Raw genomic sequence first — 12,595 nt, forward strand, 5'->3', positions numbered from 1 at the left:
TGTCTCATGTATCAAACTGAAGCCAGACAATCCTGTCAGTTCCAACATACCTTAGAACAGCAGTGAGCAAACTTTTTATGCTGGGCCACGCTTTTCGTCTCTGCAATTAGGAACACCCCCCATCCCATCCTCAAAACCTGTCCAATGTAATCCAAACGGATGGAAATTTCAGTTAGGTTAATATGAATAAAACAAAACAAAACTTTTGGGATATGTAAGAAGATTAGTCTGTAGAATGTAAGACTTTATTAATCGGTATATAAGAATGAATACACATACATAAAAACAGTAACATAATTCAACATTTCAAATGAGATAGCTGAGAGCTAGCAGCCAATTGTGCTGTGCTCCCCTTTCAAAATTTCATACCCCCGTAAAGAGGCCTGCTCTCCCCTTTGCTCAACCCTGCCTTAGAAGAGACATTCAAAACTCAAAACCTAAATATTGGACTACCTGGACAATGGCTTTACATTGAAGACTTCACATAATCTTAAGAATTACAGCACTATACAACAGGAGAAAAAAAGAGGAAGCAGTTTGGAAGATGCTAATGAGGTGATGATATGAATATGCAGCACCTCATTAGCATAATGGCAGCCACGTGCAATTTGAAAGTGCCACTTTCTGAACGCACACCACCCGTGTAGACAGGGTCTTTCGAAAGACCCCCCTGACTTCAAAAGTCCCTTTTTGCCTATTTGGGGCTATTCCATATGATCTGTTACCCATACGATGAGGGTACCAGAATAGCCGGAGCCTTGCTATTTCGGGTTTCCTTTGCATCTTGAAATAGCACCTGCTGTGTAGTCAGAGCCTTACTTAACATCAAATCCATTTAAAATAATAATTCAGATTGTAGCTGAACTAAACATGTGACTAGAAGGGTCACAGATTAACTTATTTTTACTGTCTTAATATTTTATTATTTTAAATTTTTCTTTTCTCCTTTTTTTATTACAGGTCATGAAAGAAATTTGTACACGGTTGTTCATCCTGTATTGAAAGGTAATTTAATGCTGAGTCTATCCTTTTATAGTTATACTTCGTTTAAATATTCAATATATTTCCGGGCAGGTGAATAGCTCAGTGGTTTAAGCATTGGCTTCCTAAATCCACGTTTGTGAATTCAATCCTTGAGATGGCTATTTAGGGATCTGGGGTTTTTTTTTTAATCTGTTAGGGATGGTGATAGGTCCTGCTGAGGGCAGGGGACTGGACTCAATGATCTCTAAAGGTTACTTCCAGTTCTATGAGATAGGTATATTTCCATAATAGTCCTAATACGACTTGTGATCAGATAATATTTTGTTGTGCAAAGGAAGCACCTTATAATACAGTCCTTTTTTTCACACATATTATTCAAGGACACTGAATTATTTTTATTAACATTAATATTCTTTTATTCCTGGATTAACAAATTTATATTGCAAAATGTTAACACTCTGACAATAAGGTTCGCTAATTGGATTTTGAACAATACTCTATAATAACCTTAGGAAGTAGGACTGAATCCTCTTCCTGTAAAAGGATCTGCCCAAAGAACAAGATATACAGTGACCTTTGCAGGACTGACCTAACACTAGCGCTTCTGCTATTCTTCTTTTATAAGGCTATGGCCACACAGACAAGTTATTTTGAGCTAATAACTCTTATTTCAAAATAATTTTTCTGTCGTCCACACTACGAACACATTATTTCAAAATAATTTTGAAATAGTGAGTGCATTATTTTGAAAACAGCAAAGCTCAGTGCAGGAGGAATACCACCTATTTTGAATAACTATTTCAAAATAGAGAACTACAAGAAGTCCTGTGGCACCTTATAGACTAACAGATATTTTGGAGCATAAGCTTTTGTGGGCAAAGACCTGCTTCATCAGATGCATGTGAAGCGGGTCTTTGCCCATGAAAGCTTATGCTCCAAAATATCTGTTAGTCTATATGGTGCCACAGGGCTTCTTGTTGTTCTTGAAGATACAGACTAACATGGCTGCCTCGCTGATATTTCAAAATAAGTGCTATTCAGACAGGGGAAAGTGCTTACTGCGAAATAGCACCTATTTCAAAAAAGTTATTTCAGAACAGACACTATTTTGAAATAATCGCTATGGCTACATCTACACTAGCATTCCTCTTTCGAAAGAGGTGTGCAAATGAGGGAAATTGAAAATGCAAATGAGGTGCAGATTTACATATCTAGCACTTCATTTGCATATTCTTTCAAAAGAAGAAAAGCAGTGTAGACGCGGCTCTTTCTAAAGTAATCCCCATCTTCAAAAGAACCCTTCCTTCCTATTTTTTTTCAAAAGAGCCATGTCTACACCGCTTTTCTTCTTTCGAAAGAAAATGCAAATGAAGTGCTGGGTATGTAAATTTGCACCCTATTTGCATTTTCAAATTCCCTCATTTGCATGCCTCTTTCAAAAGAGGTATGCTAGTTTAGACACAGCCTAAGGCTACGTCTACACTAGCCCCCACCTTTTGAAAAGGTGATACTAATCAGACACTTCAGCAGATGCTAATGAGGCTCTGCTATGAACATCTAGTGCCTCATTAGCATGTGCTGCTTTCAAATTGCATGCTGCCCGTGTAGATGGAGGTCTTTGAAAGGAGCCCCAGACTTCAAAAGCCCCTTATTCCTAAAACCAAATAGGAATAAGGGGCTTTCAAAGATTGGGGGGGAACCTTTCAAATGACCCCTGTCTACATGGGCGGTGCACAATTCGAAAGTGGTACTTACAAACTGCCATCAACATTTTGCTAATGAGGTGCTGCATTTTCATGGAAGCACCTCATTAGCATCTGCTGAAGTGTCTCATTAGCATCCCCCTTTCAAAAGGTGGGGGCTAGTGTAGACATAGCTATTTCAAAATACATAGTCTGCACATATGGGCTAAGTGCTATTTTCAAATATATTTTGCATGTAGCAGCCCTATTTTGAAATAGCTATTTTGGCATAGCTGTTCTGGAATAGATTATTTTGAAATAAGGATGCTGTCTAGATGTAGCCTAAAAGAATATTTACACATGAAATACAAGTACACTTCTGTCTTTCATAAGCTGTTTTTTAAAAGTACGGTACTCAATCCTGAATCATTTGTGTCTTTAAATATTTTATAAACTGCTCATTGCACAATAACAACTCATTTTACATTAAATAAAATTTAAATAAAATTGTTAAGAGTTAAGGCAAAATCTTGAATAAAAGTGTATGGTATTCCCTTTTCTGTAACAAAACACAGACAACAAAAACATTAATCTTTTGTTACCCGTATCAAGTGATAGAAATTCTCCCTTGCCTTTATGATCACAATGTCCTCCTTTAAAAGATATTATTAAATGTGACACAGTAACTGTCATTTTATAAATAATACTAATGTTTGATACAATACTTACATGATTATATAATTTATTGTGTTTATGAGTTTACTGCACTATTTAGGATAACTGAGTGCAATATACAGTACCTTTGATTAAGTATTTTAACTCAATATTCAATACTCAATAACTCAGTACTGCATGTGCTTCTAGAATATTTAAGATTAACATGACATCTGACAAGCAATAACAGCAGATTCAATTTTTAGAGATTAATACTGGATTCACACTTATTTATTGTAATATGAGGTCTTAAAGGACACTGATATCAAATAACCATTTACCTGAAATTGTAAAGAAGTCATGTAATTGCGTATCTGACTTTAGTCATCCATCTAAGTTTACAAACATAGTGCAAAAAATAAAAATGCAAAGTGATATATAATATAGGACCCACAATCCTATAAAGGAATCCATGTAAGAAAACTACTCTACTTGTGTGGATCCCCTAAAGAATGAGAGCCTAAAAAAGGATATTCTTCAGCTGTTTAATAAGGCAAACATATCACAAAGTACAACATACTTTATCATAAAGAAAACAAATTATCACACATTAAGGTACACTATATAAGATGTAAAGAAAGGAAATAAGGAAAAATAACTATATGAGAAGAAAAATGAGGAAATAGCTTTTTGCACTAGGAAATATGTTGGGAACTAGAAGATATTTTTGAAGCAAAGATACAAAAATGATAAATATGTACTAAGAATAAATAAATAAATATATAATGGATTGTCCCTACTAATGCTCAATTTCAAGGAAGGGCATAACATTCTGAACATATATGCTCAAATTTGAAGTCAACAGGACTTAAGCAAATGTTTAAAGTTAAACACGTTCTTAAATATTTTGCCAACTTGGATCCTAGATTGGAAAAGTTAGCATGTAAGAGGAATATGGAGATGACAAAAAATGAGATATTCTATAGCTAAAGAATAGATGTGGGAAACTTATCACCGTAAGAAGAAAAAAAAGTTTTATGGAAAAGCTCAAGAAAGATATGAAGTGCACAGCTTGGAAAAATGCAAAGAGCAGAAGAGCAGATAACAGATTTTTCAACATGAAAACAATATTTTTCAACATGAAAATATGTACAAATGTTCATTTCCCCTTATGTGTATAAGATACACAAATCAGAAATATAAAAGAAAATTGTTTAGAGAAAAAGGGAATGTACTAACTTCCCAATTTTTTTAAAATTGCCATTGTTTACATTTTATCAAACTTTGTTTTCAGGAATTTGTTTAAACTCCATATAATATGCTAGACTCTAAGATTCTGAGAAACAGATTTTTGTAAAGATAGACGACAATTAATACCACTTATAATAATATCTGTAAAATATTAATCATTCATTAACATATTTGGTAACACAAATAACTCAAATTACTCCTAGCACATAGATGTGTAATACTTTGTTTTGAAAAGGACAGAATTCCCAAGCTTAGTGGCACATAGAAACAAAGTACAGATTGAACCTCTCTAATCCAGAACTCTCTCACCAGGCAAAATCCATAATTTAGCATGATTTTAATTAGCCGGACAACCACTTATCATTGGTGTGACCAAGTTTCCCGTGGTCCATAATGTTTGTTTCCAGCCACCAGTCCTGGCTCTCAGTGTTCAGTGCTGTTATTTAGCTGTAATTTATGCCTATATGTCTTCTAAGAACTCAGTAAGCCGTGGAAGTGTTGGTAATGTGCTGGTAATGTGGTCTAGCAAATTCTCTCATCCAGCACCATTCAGGTCCTGCGGGTGCTGGATGAGAAAGGTTCAACCTCTATGGGAAATACTTCCCACAGTAAAAAGTTACAGACAGCCTTATATCAGAATTAAATAATTTTAATGCATGCTTACCATTTGTGAAATTTGAACAAAATATACATAAGCTAATGACAAGAGGTTCACAAATAACAAATTGAACAGCAAAAATTTGGCACTTTAAAGACTAACAAGATGATTTATTCAGTGATGAGCTTTCGTGGGACAGACCCAAAGTTCATCACTGAATAAATCATTTTGCCAGTCTTCAAAGTGCTACATATATGCTATTTTGTTTTGTTGAGTACAGACTAACAGAGCTACCTCTCTGTTACTTAATAACAACTCGATCTTTTAAAGGGTACAGGTTATGATTAAAATTTGTTAGTACTTGTATAGACAATTTATGCATGTTAATAATGACAAAATTAAAAGTATTAAAATACGTCATTTATTTAAAATCTAGTATGTGGCAACATGAACTGGTATATTACATTCACAAGCCTGATACATTTTCCAGCGAGTGCAGCTGATATGTTTTATCTTTTCATTCCTGGGTGGTCAGAGCGAGAAAACCAGATGGTTAGAAAACTAAAGCTCATAATCAAGAGGTAGATCTGAAAGATAAGAGTGTGGGGACTTCATCCGTGAGGTTTAGGAGCAGTGCTGTCATAAGAATGCCATTTCCTCTACCATCAGCTTCTAGGAAAATCAAAGGTACCTTTCTACCGGAATGCTTTTCCTGGACTATGTTTAGAGACTACCAGTAGCTAGTTAGTAGGCATCTTATAAATTTGAAGGTCCACCCCCATATAACTTCTGAAAAGGGTAAGGAACATTCTATCTCCTCTCCCACAGGCTACAACATTCTGGCTGCTACAAGGGTATTTAGATCTCCATTCCTCTATCCCTCCTCAAGTCATCTGGTGGCTGTAAAATGCTGAAGGAAGAGCACTCTCCTACTCTCCTCAATATCTGAGGTTCTCTTCCCCTGTAAATAGCTTCAGTGTCTGCATCTGCTCACGATCTTCCAGGACAGCAGCAGCGAACTGACATTTCTGGCAGTCACCATTGCCTACTGGTTTCTGAATAGCAATGTGAAACTGATTAGACTTTCACTAATACTGCTGCTATTTGACAAATCTACAAGCAGAGGCACTAAAACTGTCTGCTGAGTAAAGAAGGTGACACGACAGTTTACATTTGATTCATACTGGAAAGGTTATCTTTGTAAGAAGAAGGGCTATAAACTTAGCTTATTTTTAAATGAAAATATTGATTTTTTACAAGTTAGTAGTATAATACCCTGACTTGCCCAGGCATTTGCCCATGGTAAGCTGATTTTCCAAATCCTTTATATGACTGTCTTTGTACATCTAATACAGCATTCCCCAAACTGGTGTGGAGCATGTAATTTTGTGAATCCTGCTAGTAACAACTGAATCTGCCCCTGAGGAGCACCCAATGGTACTGCAGATCAGTGTCCAACTGAAACATGTAGCTCTGTAATGTAGTGAGGGCAACCAGTAACCAGGAGCTAATTTATCCTTTCAAGTAAATTGTACCATCTGTTTTTCTCTCTTTTACCAATATTTCTACTTTATTTTCTTCTGGTTTGCTTGATTTCTTCATTTTTTGCTGGCTTTTTTCTTCTATTAACTTTCACTTCTCCAGTACTGGTTCTGTCACATACCTATTCCTGGCTTCTCTACTCTTGGGGCAACTCATGCTGCTTTCACATATGCTTTTCCTTAGACCATCTCACCCCCATCCCTTCTCTACCATCATTCACAAATATCATAGAATCTTCTTGTACCATGGCAGCCAACTCCCGATTACCTCCTTGTGGCTAGCAGAAACTCTGCTATGGCCTTCTAATCTCCCTCTTTAGGGCCTCTTAAGACTTCCACATAGCCTTTATCATGGTTAACACTGTTCTCCTATCTGGCATTAGTTAAATAATATAAACAGTTCAAAACAATCCTCATAATCCTCAAAATAAAATCCTTTACCATAGCCCAAAAGTTCACATTTAGCTCAAGCTCTTCTACCACACTTGCATCTCTTCTTCCCCAGTCTGATCTTCAAAAAGCTGCCACTCCTGGCCCTCCCCAGTGGAAACTCAGCCTTCTTGATTTGGCTTTCTTCTCCTATCAGCAGCCCCTGTTCCCAGAGAGACGGCAACATATATACTCCTCTCTTACATAGAAAGAGATCCTCACATTTGCTGTGAAAGAGAAGTGCCTGACCCCATGCCACATTACAGAACTACAAATCCTGTGCCCTTAAAGGGACAGTGTCCTGGGTTTCTTACCCCCATCCAGCTACTAATTCCCCAGAAACACTTCCTCTCTTCCAGCTTCTGCCATTTCCTGACATTATTGTTTATTCCAGTGTTCCTGGAACAGGGCTTTCAGGCCTTCATCTAAGTTTAAAGGGCCAGTATAGTTAATTAAATGTCTAATTACAATACTCTGTCACTTGTTCCCTCTCTTCTCTGATTGAATGAGACCTCTTTCACAACATTCTGCTGGCTGTCTGGATAGCAAAAGGGAAATAAAGAATTTCACAAGAGGTGCATAGTGTTACAATATCACAACAATTACACAGAGAGAACACTCATACAGAACTTCGGCTCTTTTAAACATAAAAGCAGGAGTGTTGGTAGTGATTGTACTCATAATTACAGGGTATGTGCATTGCAGATATAGGTATCTGTAATCACTCTATGTGAACACAATGGCATATGACATTGTAAGTATTATTAGTTATTAAGCACTAAGTGTGTGATGGACGCCATAAAAATACAATTCCTGCACCAAGTAGTTTACAGTTTAATCAGTATACCTGATGGAATTCACTCAGAATTCTGGATTAGTTTTGTTTACTTTAACCAAGTTTCACAAAGATACATAGTGCAAGTGCACATTTATTAACATTCCTGCATACAAACCAACAGAAAACAATTACATTAGCAAATTTTGACACTATAAATACACAAATACTGGTGTCTAGAAGGAGCAATAGATTTAATATTTATGAAAAGTGCAGAGAGAAACAAATTCACATTTCCAAATCTAGGAGCAATTCTTCTATATCCCACATTTAGACAGTAAATTACCAGAGAATAATAAGCTCTCTAGTAGATGTGCCAGATATATTTTCTAACAGTAAGTGAAATGAGGATCTTTTGGATACATAACTCAAATTTCCCAATTCACATTTTTACTCATAGTCCTTTTAAAATATTGCCATATTAGTAACCACTGGAAAATTCAATAATTTCAGTGTACATTTTTTTGATTTTGTGACCCAATATCTACAAAATCCTAATGCCATTAAGAATGACATGTTTTGAGAGAAGTAATATATAATTTACCAAACGTACTGCAAAGAAAACGCAGTTAGAAATGTATGTATAAATGAGATTAACTCCAAAGTCACAGTTTTAGCACAAAGTTTAAACTATTCGAAGCAAAATATTCTAATGTTTTAGTAGTCTTATTTCATGCCCGTTAGCACATAAAAGAAAAAAAAATCTGGGAAAAAATAGGACTTACATTATCTCTGTAAGCAGGCTCCAAAATACACTTTGTAGAGTCACACTAGATCCCCCATCATTCAACTGACTTCTCACTGGTAGAACCCAGACTCAGTGAGGTGCCTCACTGACTTCAAGATGGTCCCACCCAGGCAGAGTCAACTGCAGGATCTGGGCTTTTGTGGAAATGACAAGAAAGAGGGGGTTGTGCTCATTCACACACCTGCAAAAATAGGTAGGAAAATTTTTAAAAATATATATTTATGTGCCCTTATGTATTCTCAGAGTCTTTTATGTGTAGTATTTAGGATCTTTTAATTTGCATGTCAGTATTTGTCTTTTATTTAATTCCTTTTTAAAATATGAGTTTGAAAAATATCTTAAGGACATGTTCATTAACTAATACAATATTTTGTGACATCAAGGGAATTTTTACTGTTATATCGTACAAATATATATTTAAACACATTTTAACACATTTCATAATTGTTAATGACTCCAGTTTCTTTGATTTATTCTGCAAGTACCGATCCATGCGCTGAGCCTAGAAGCTGAACTATGCTGGCATCTCTCTGAGCCAGCCTGGAGTCCCAAAGAAGTCAATGGGCTGCATGCTTGTGTAGGGGTCTGAGGCTACAACTACACTTGCATTCCTCTTTCAAAAGAGGAATGCAAATTATGTAAATCAAATATGCTAATGAGGCACTGATTTACATATCTCATATTTCATTTGCATAATCTCTTTTCCAAAGAGATTCTTTTGAAAGAAAAAAAGCAGTGTAGACACAGATCTTTCGAAATTAAAGCCTGTCTTCAAAAGAACCCTTCTTCCTGAAACAAAATAGGAAAAAGGGCTCTTTCGAAGATGGGGTTTATTTGCGAAAGAGCCCCATCAAAACTGTTTCTTTTCTTTCGAAAGAACCTCTTTTGAAAAGAGATTATGCAAGTGATACACAAGATATGTAAATCAGTGCCTCATTTGAATTTTTGATTTCCCTCATTTGCATTCCTCTTTCGATAGAGAAATGCAAGTGTAGACACAGCCTGACTGTGTTAAGCAGCTTCCAAGCTCAGGGCCTTAAAAAGTAGGTAATAAAAACTGTCATGAAAATCAGTTTAGCACAAGCCACTTTTTAAAATTAAATTTGTTGGCCTTTTTAAACAAAAAATAGATAAAAACAAAAATCTGTTGATTATTTGCTAAAATTAATCTTTTAAATCAAAGATGTTTTAAGATACAGGAAGTGCAAAAAGTCATTTTAAACAAATAAACATCTTTCATTCCCTGTTCACACAGAACTTACATTCAGTTTTTTAAAAAAAGAACATTTCTAGGTTGAGTCTTTTCAGGGGAACGTCAACAGTGATCATGTTTTCATATATAAACTACAAACTCTTTAAAAACAGGTTTGTAATGGACACCATAAAATAAATTTAACTGGTGGCACTAGACAAGGGACACTGTCAATAGAATCATGAATGTAGCCTTCCAAGCTGATACACGCCTAGAAACTTTCAGAAGTTTCTCCATGCCCTTTTTGAACATGCACACAAATACAGAAGTAACTAGCAGTTCTCAAAAACAAAGACTATAAGACTTATGAAACCAGCTGATGCACTAGAACCAAATATAAATATAGGGCTGTACTGGAATCACAGATACCATACTATCTGTTCGTTTGCTGACTCCAGTCTTCTGAGCAGGCAAAAAACAAACAAACAAACAAACTTTAAAAATAACTGACAAGAATCCTGGTTCTACAGAGATCAGAGTCCAAAGTTATCAACTTTTTTATTCCGACATCTCTCCTGTGAGTGAGCTGTGAAGCAGGTAAAATGTGTGCCCACTTTCACAATCCCAGTGAATTCAGTATCCTGGATTTAAGGCAGTTAAGCACCTACTTGGGACTTGAAGACTTAAAACTCTAGTTTTGAAAAGTGGATAAGTTTTTCAATTGGTGCAGGAAGGCAAATATAAAAAAAATTAAAATACGCATAGCAGGAAGTATGTGCTAAATTTGAGACCCATTGCCTTGACAGTGAGGCTTATTTTGAATTTAGTAACATGTTCTGTGCAGGGTACTCTGTAATTCCATGGCTGAGAAATTCATGCCTTTCTGCAGAATTGTGCTGCAGAACCTAAACTTTAATTTTAAAAAAGCTTTGGGTGAAATCTTGGATTTATTTCTAAACCTTATGGTTGGAGAGGCAACTTCCAAAACATCAAATGAATGTAAACCATTGCAACGTCTCCTCTCTGTATCTGTGAAGAATCTGAAACAATAGTTCTGAGAGGTGTGATATGCCCCATTCCTTGAAATCAGGGCCCCTTATGAATCTGCAGCCACAGAATTTAGCATTTTCCCAGACAACAAGGAATTTGGCATATTGCTGTAGATAGCCACTCAAAATTTTGTTGCCTGTCTCATGGCCCTGCTGCCTGCAGTTAATTCTTGCTCTCCATTTTTCCCTAAAAGAGGAGATTAAGTGGATTATAGGATATGCTTCCTATACTACTTCACTGACCAAGGCAGCAGAGTGTGTCAAAGAGCTGAAGTCCAGTTTGCCATTCAGTAAATGGACAGAGCCAAATGTGTAGCTGGGTGATCTTGACAGCGTAGAGAATAGCACTGCAGTTGAAGCCTAGGGAACTAGGCAGATAAGACGTTGAAACTGGCCACAAACTCTCCTTCTCTGACGCAGATGGAAAGAAGGTGGTTTCAAGCCAGGCTGCTAAGAAAATATCATGGGAGCTAATACCTAGGATTGAAGCTGACCCATCTGGAAACCCTAACAAAAAACAAAACAAAACACCAACCCACCAGCCTCAAAAATAATTGTAAAATGAATCAGTCAATTTTATGTCAATTACTGTTTTTAGTGATCCATGGATGTGTATGTCTGTGGTATGGCAGAGGGATTAGAGTGCAAGATATTCTATACTGATAGGATACACTAATCCAAAGCCTTTAGGGGCTGTTTCTGCAGAATTTGGTTCTTTTGTACAGCACAGTATACAGGGTCCTAATTATATGCCCCTTCATGAAGGTGCGAAATAATGAAAGTGCATCTTAGATTACCTTTTTTTGATACTCGCCAAGACTGCAGTAAACAGGCCTATATGATGAACTGCACTTCACCTCTTGCTCTGTTACTTCTAGCTTCTCTTCCATCCCCATTTAACCTCTCCCCAGACCTAAAAAAGTTCAGTGATACACATTCATTCACTGAAATATTTTCAAAGTGCTTTTTAAGAAGCTACTGGATATTAAACAACCACCAGAAACTTCTGTCACTATCCAGAAACAGCATGTATGTGAAATAACTTTTTGTATATTTCATGTCCTGATTCATCCTCCTTACAGTTTACACATGCATTGATATCCTTTCTCCTCACTATTCCACACTGTTCTGCTATAGCAGAACATTTTTGGCTTGTGCTTTTTTAGCAGAAGAGAACAGGGTTGAAATCAAAAGGTTCTGTGGCAGATGGATTCAGGCAACTAGTGAAAAAGACAGCAACTGAAAAGAGTACACACAACTCCCATAAAGGGAAGAAAGGCAGGGGACAGTCAGTAAGGAAAGGTTAATATGAAGCTGAGCAAAAGAGGAAAAGATAGTAGGAAACAGGTTGTGTGAGAAGTGTGAAGGAATTGAAAGTGAGTGAAAGAGAGAAAAAGGCATAGAACAAAAAAGGAAACAAAGGCCCTAATTCAGCAAAGCATTTGGGGAGGGATTTTCAAAAGCACTCAGCACTGACCTAACAGCTCATACTGCAGTGAAAGAGGGAGGTCAAGTCCATGAGCTTTTGAAAATCCTACCCTCAAGCATGTGCTTAATTTTAAGCACATAAGAAATTCCACCTCTATGCTTAAGTCCAACTGACTTGACTTGAGCATAACTTAAGTGCTTTCC

General features: G+C 36.4%; 2 long non-coding RNA genes across 8 annotated transcripts in view; one reads left to right on the top strand and one right to left on the bottom strand.

The window, feature by feature from the left end:
- Window positions 1–12,595, bottom strand: part of LOC142009464 (uncharacterized) — a 63,574-nt gene that overhangs the window by 42,949 nt on the left and 8,030 nt on the right. For 5 of the 7 annotated variants that reach the window (XR_012644478.1, XR_012644481.1, XR_012644477.1 and 2 more), the window contains exons 2-3: window positions 11,761–11,876; window positions 8,700–8,903 (exon numbers count right to left, since the gene is read on the bottom strand). This is a non-coding gene — a long non-coding RNA (uncharacterized LOC142009464). The remainder of the gene's footprint in view (window positions 1–8,699; window positions 8,904–11,760; window positions 11,877–12,595) is intronic. The other 2 variants (XR_012644483.1, XR_012644484.1) reach the window with 1 other exon arrangement.
- LOC142009458 (uncharacterized) overlaps window positions 1–12,595 on the top strand; it is a 107,612-nt gene that overhangs the window by 38,349 nt on the left and 56,668 nt on the right. Inside the window, exon 2 of the long non-coding RNA XR_012644474.1 lies at window positions 961–1,005. This is a non-coding gene — a long non-coding RNA (uncharacterized LOC142009458). The remainder of the gene's footprint in view (window positions 1–960; window positions 1,006–12,595) is intronic.

This window comes from Carettochelys insculpta, chromosome 1 (assembly GCF_033958435.1).
Source record: "Carettochelys insculpta isolate YL-2023 chromosome 1, ASM3395843v1, whole genome shotgun sequence".
In the NCBI taxonomy this organism is placed as follows: Eukaryota; Metazoa; Chordata; order Testudines; family Carettochelyidae; genus Carettochelys; species Carettochelys insculpta.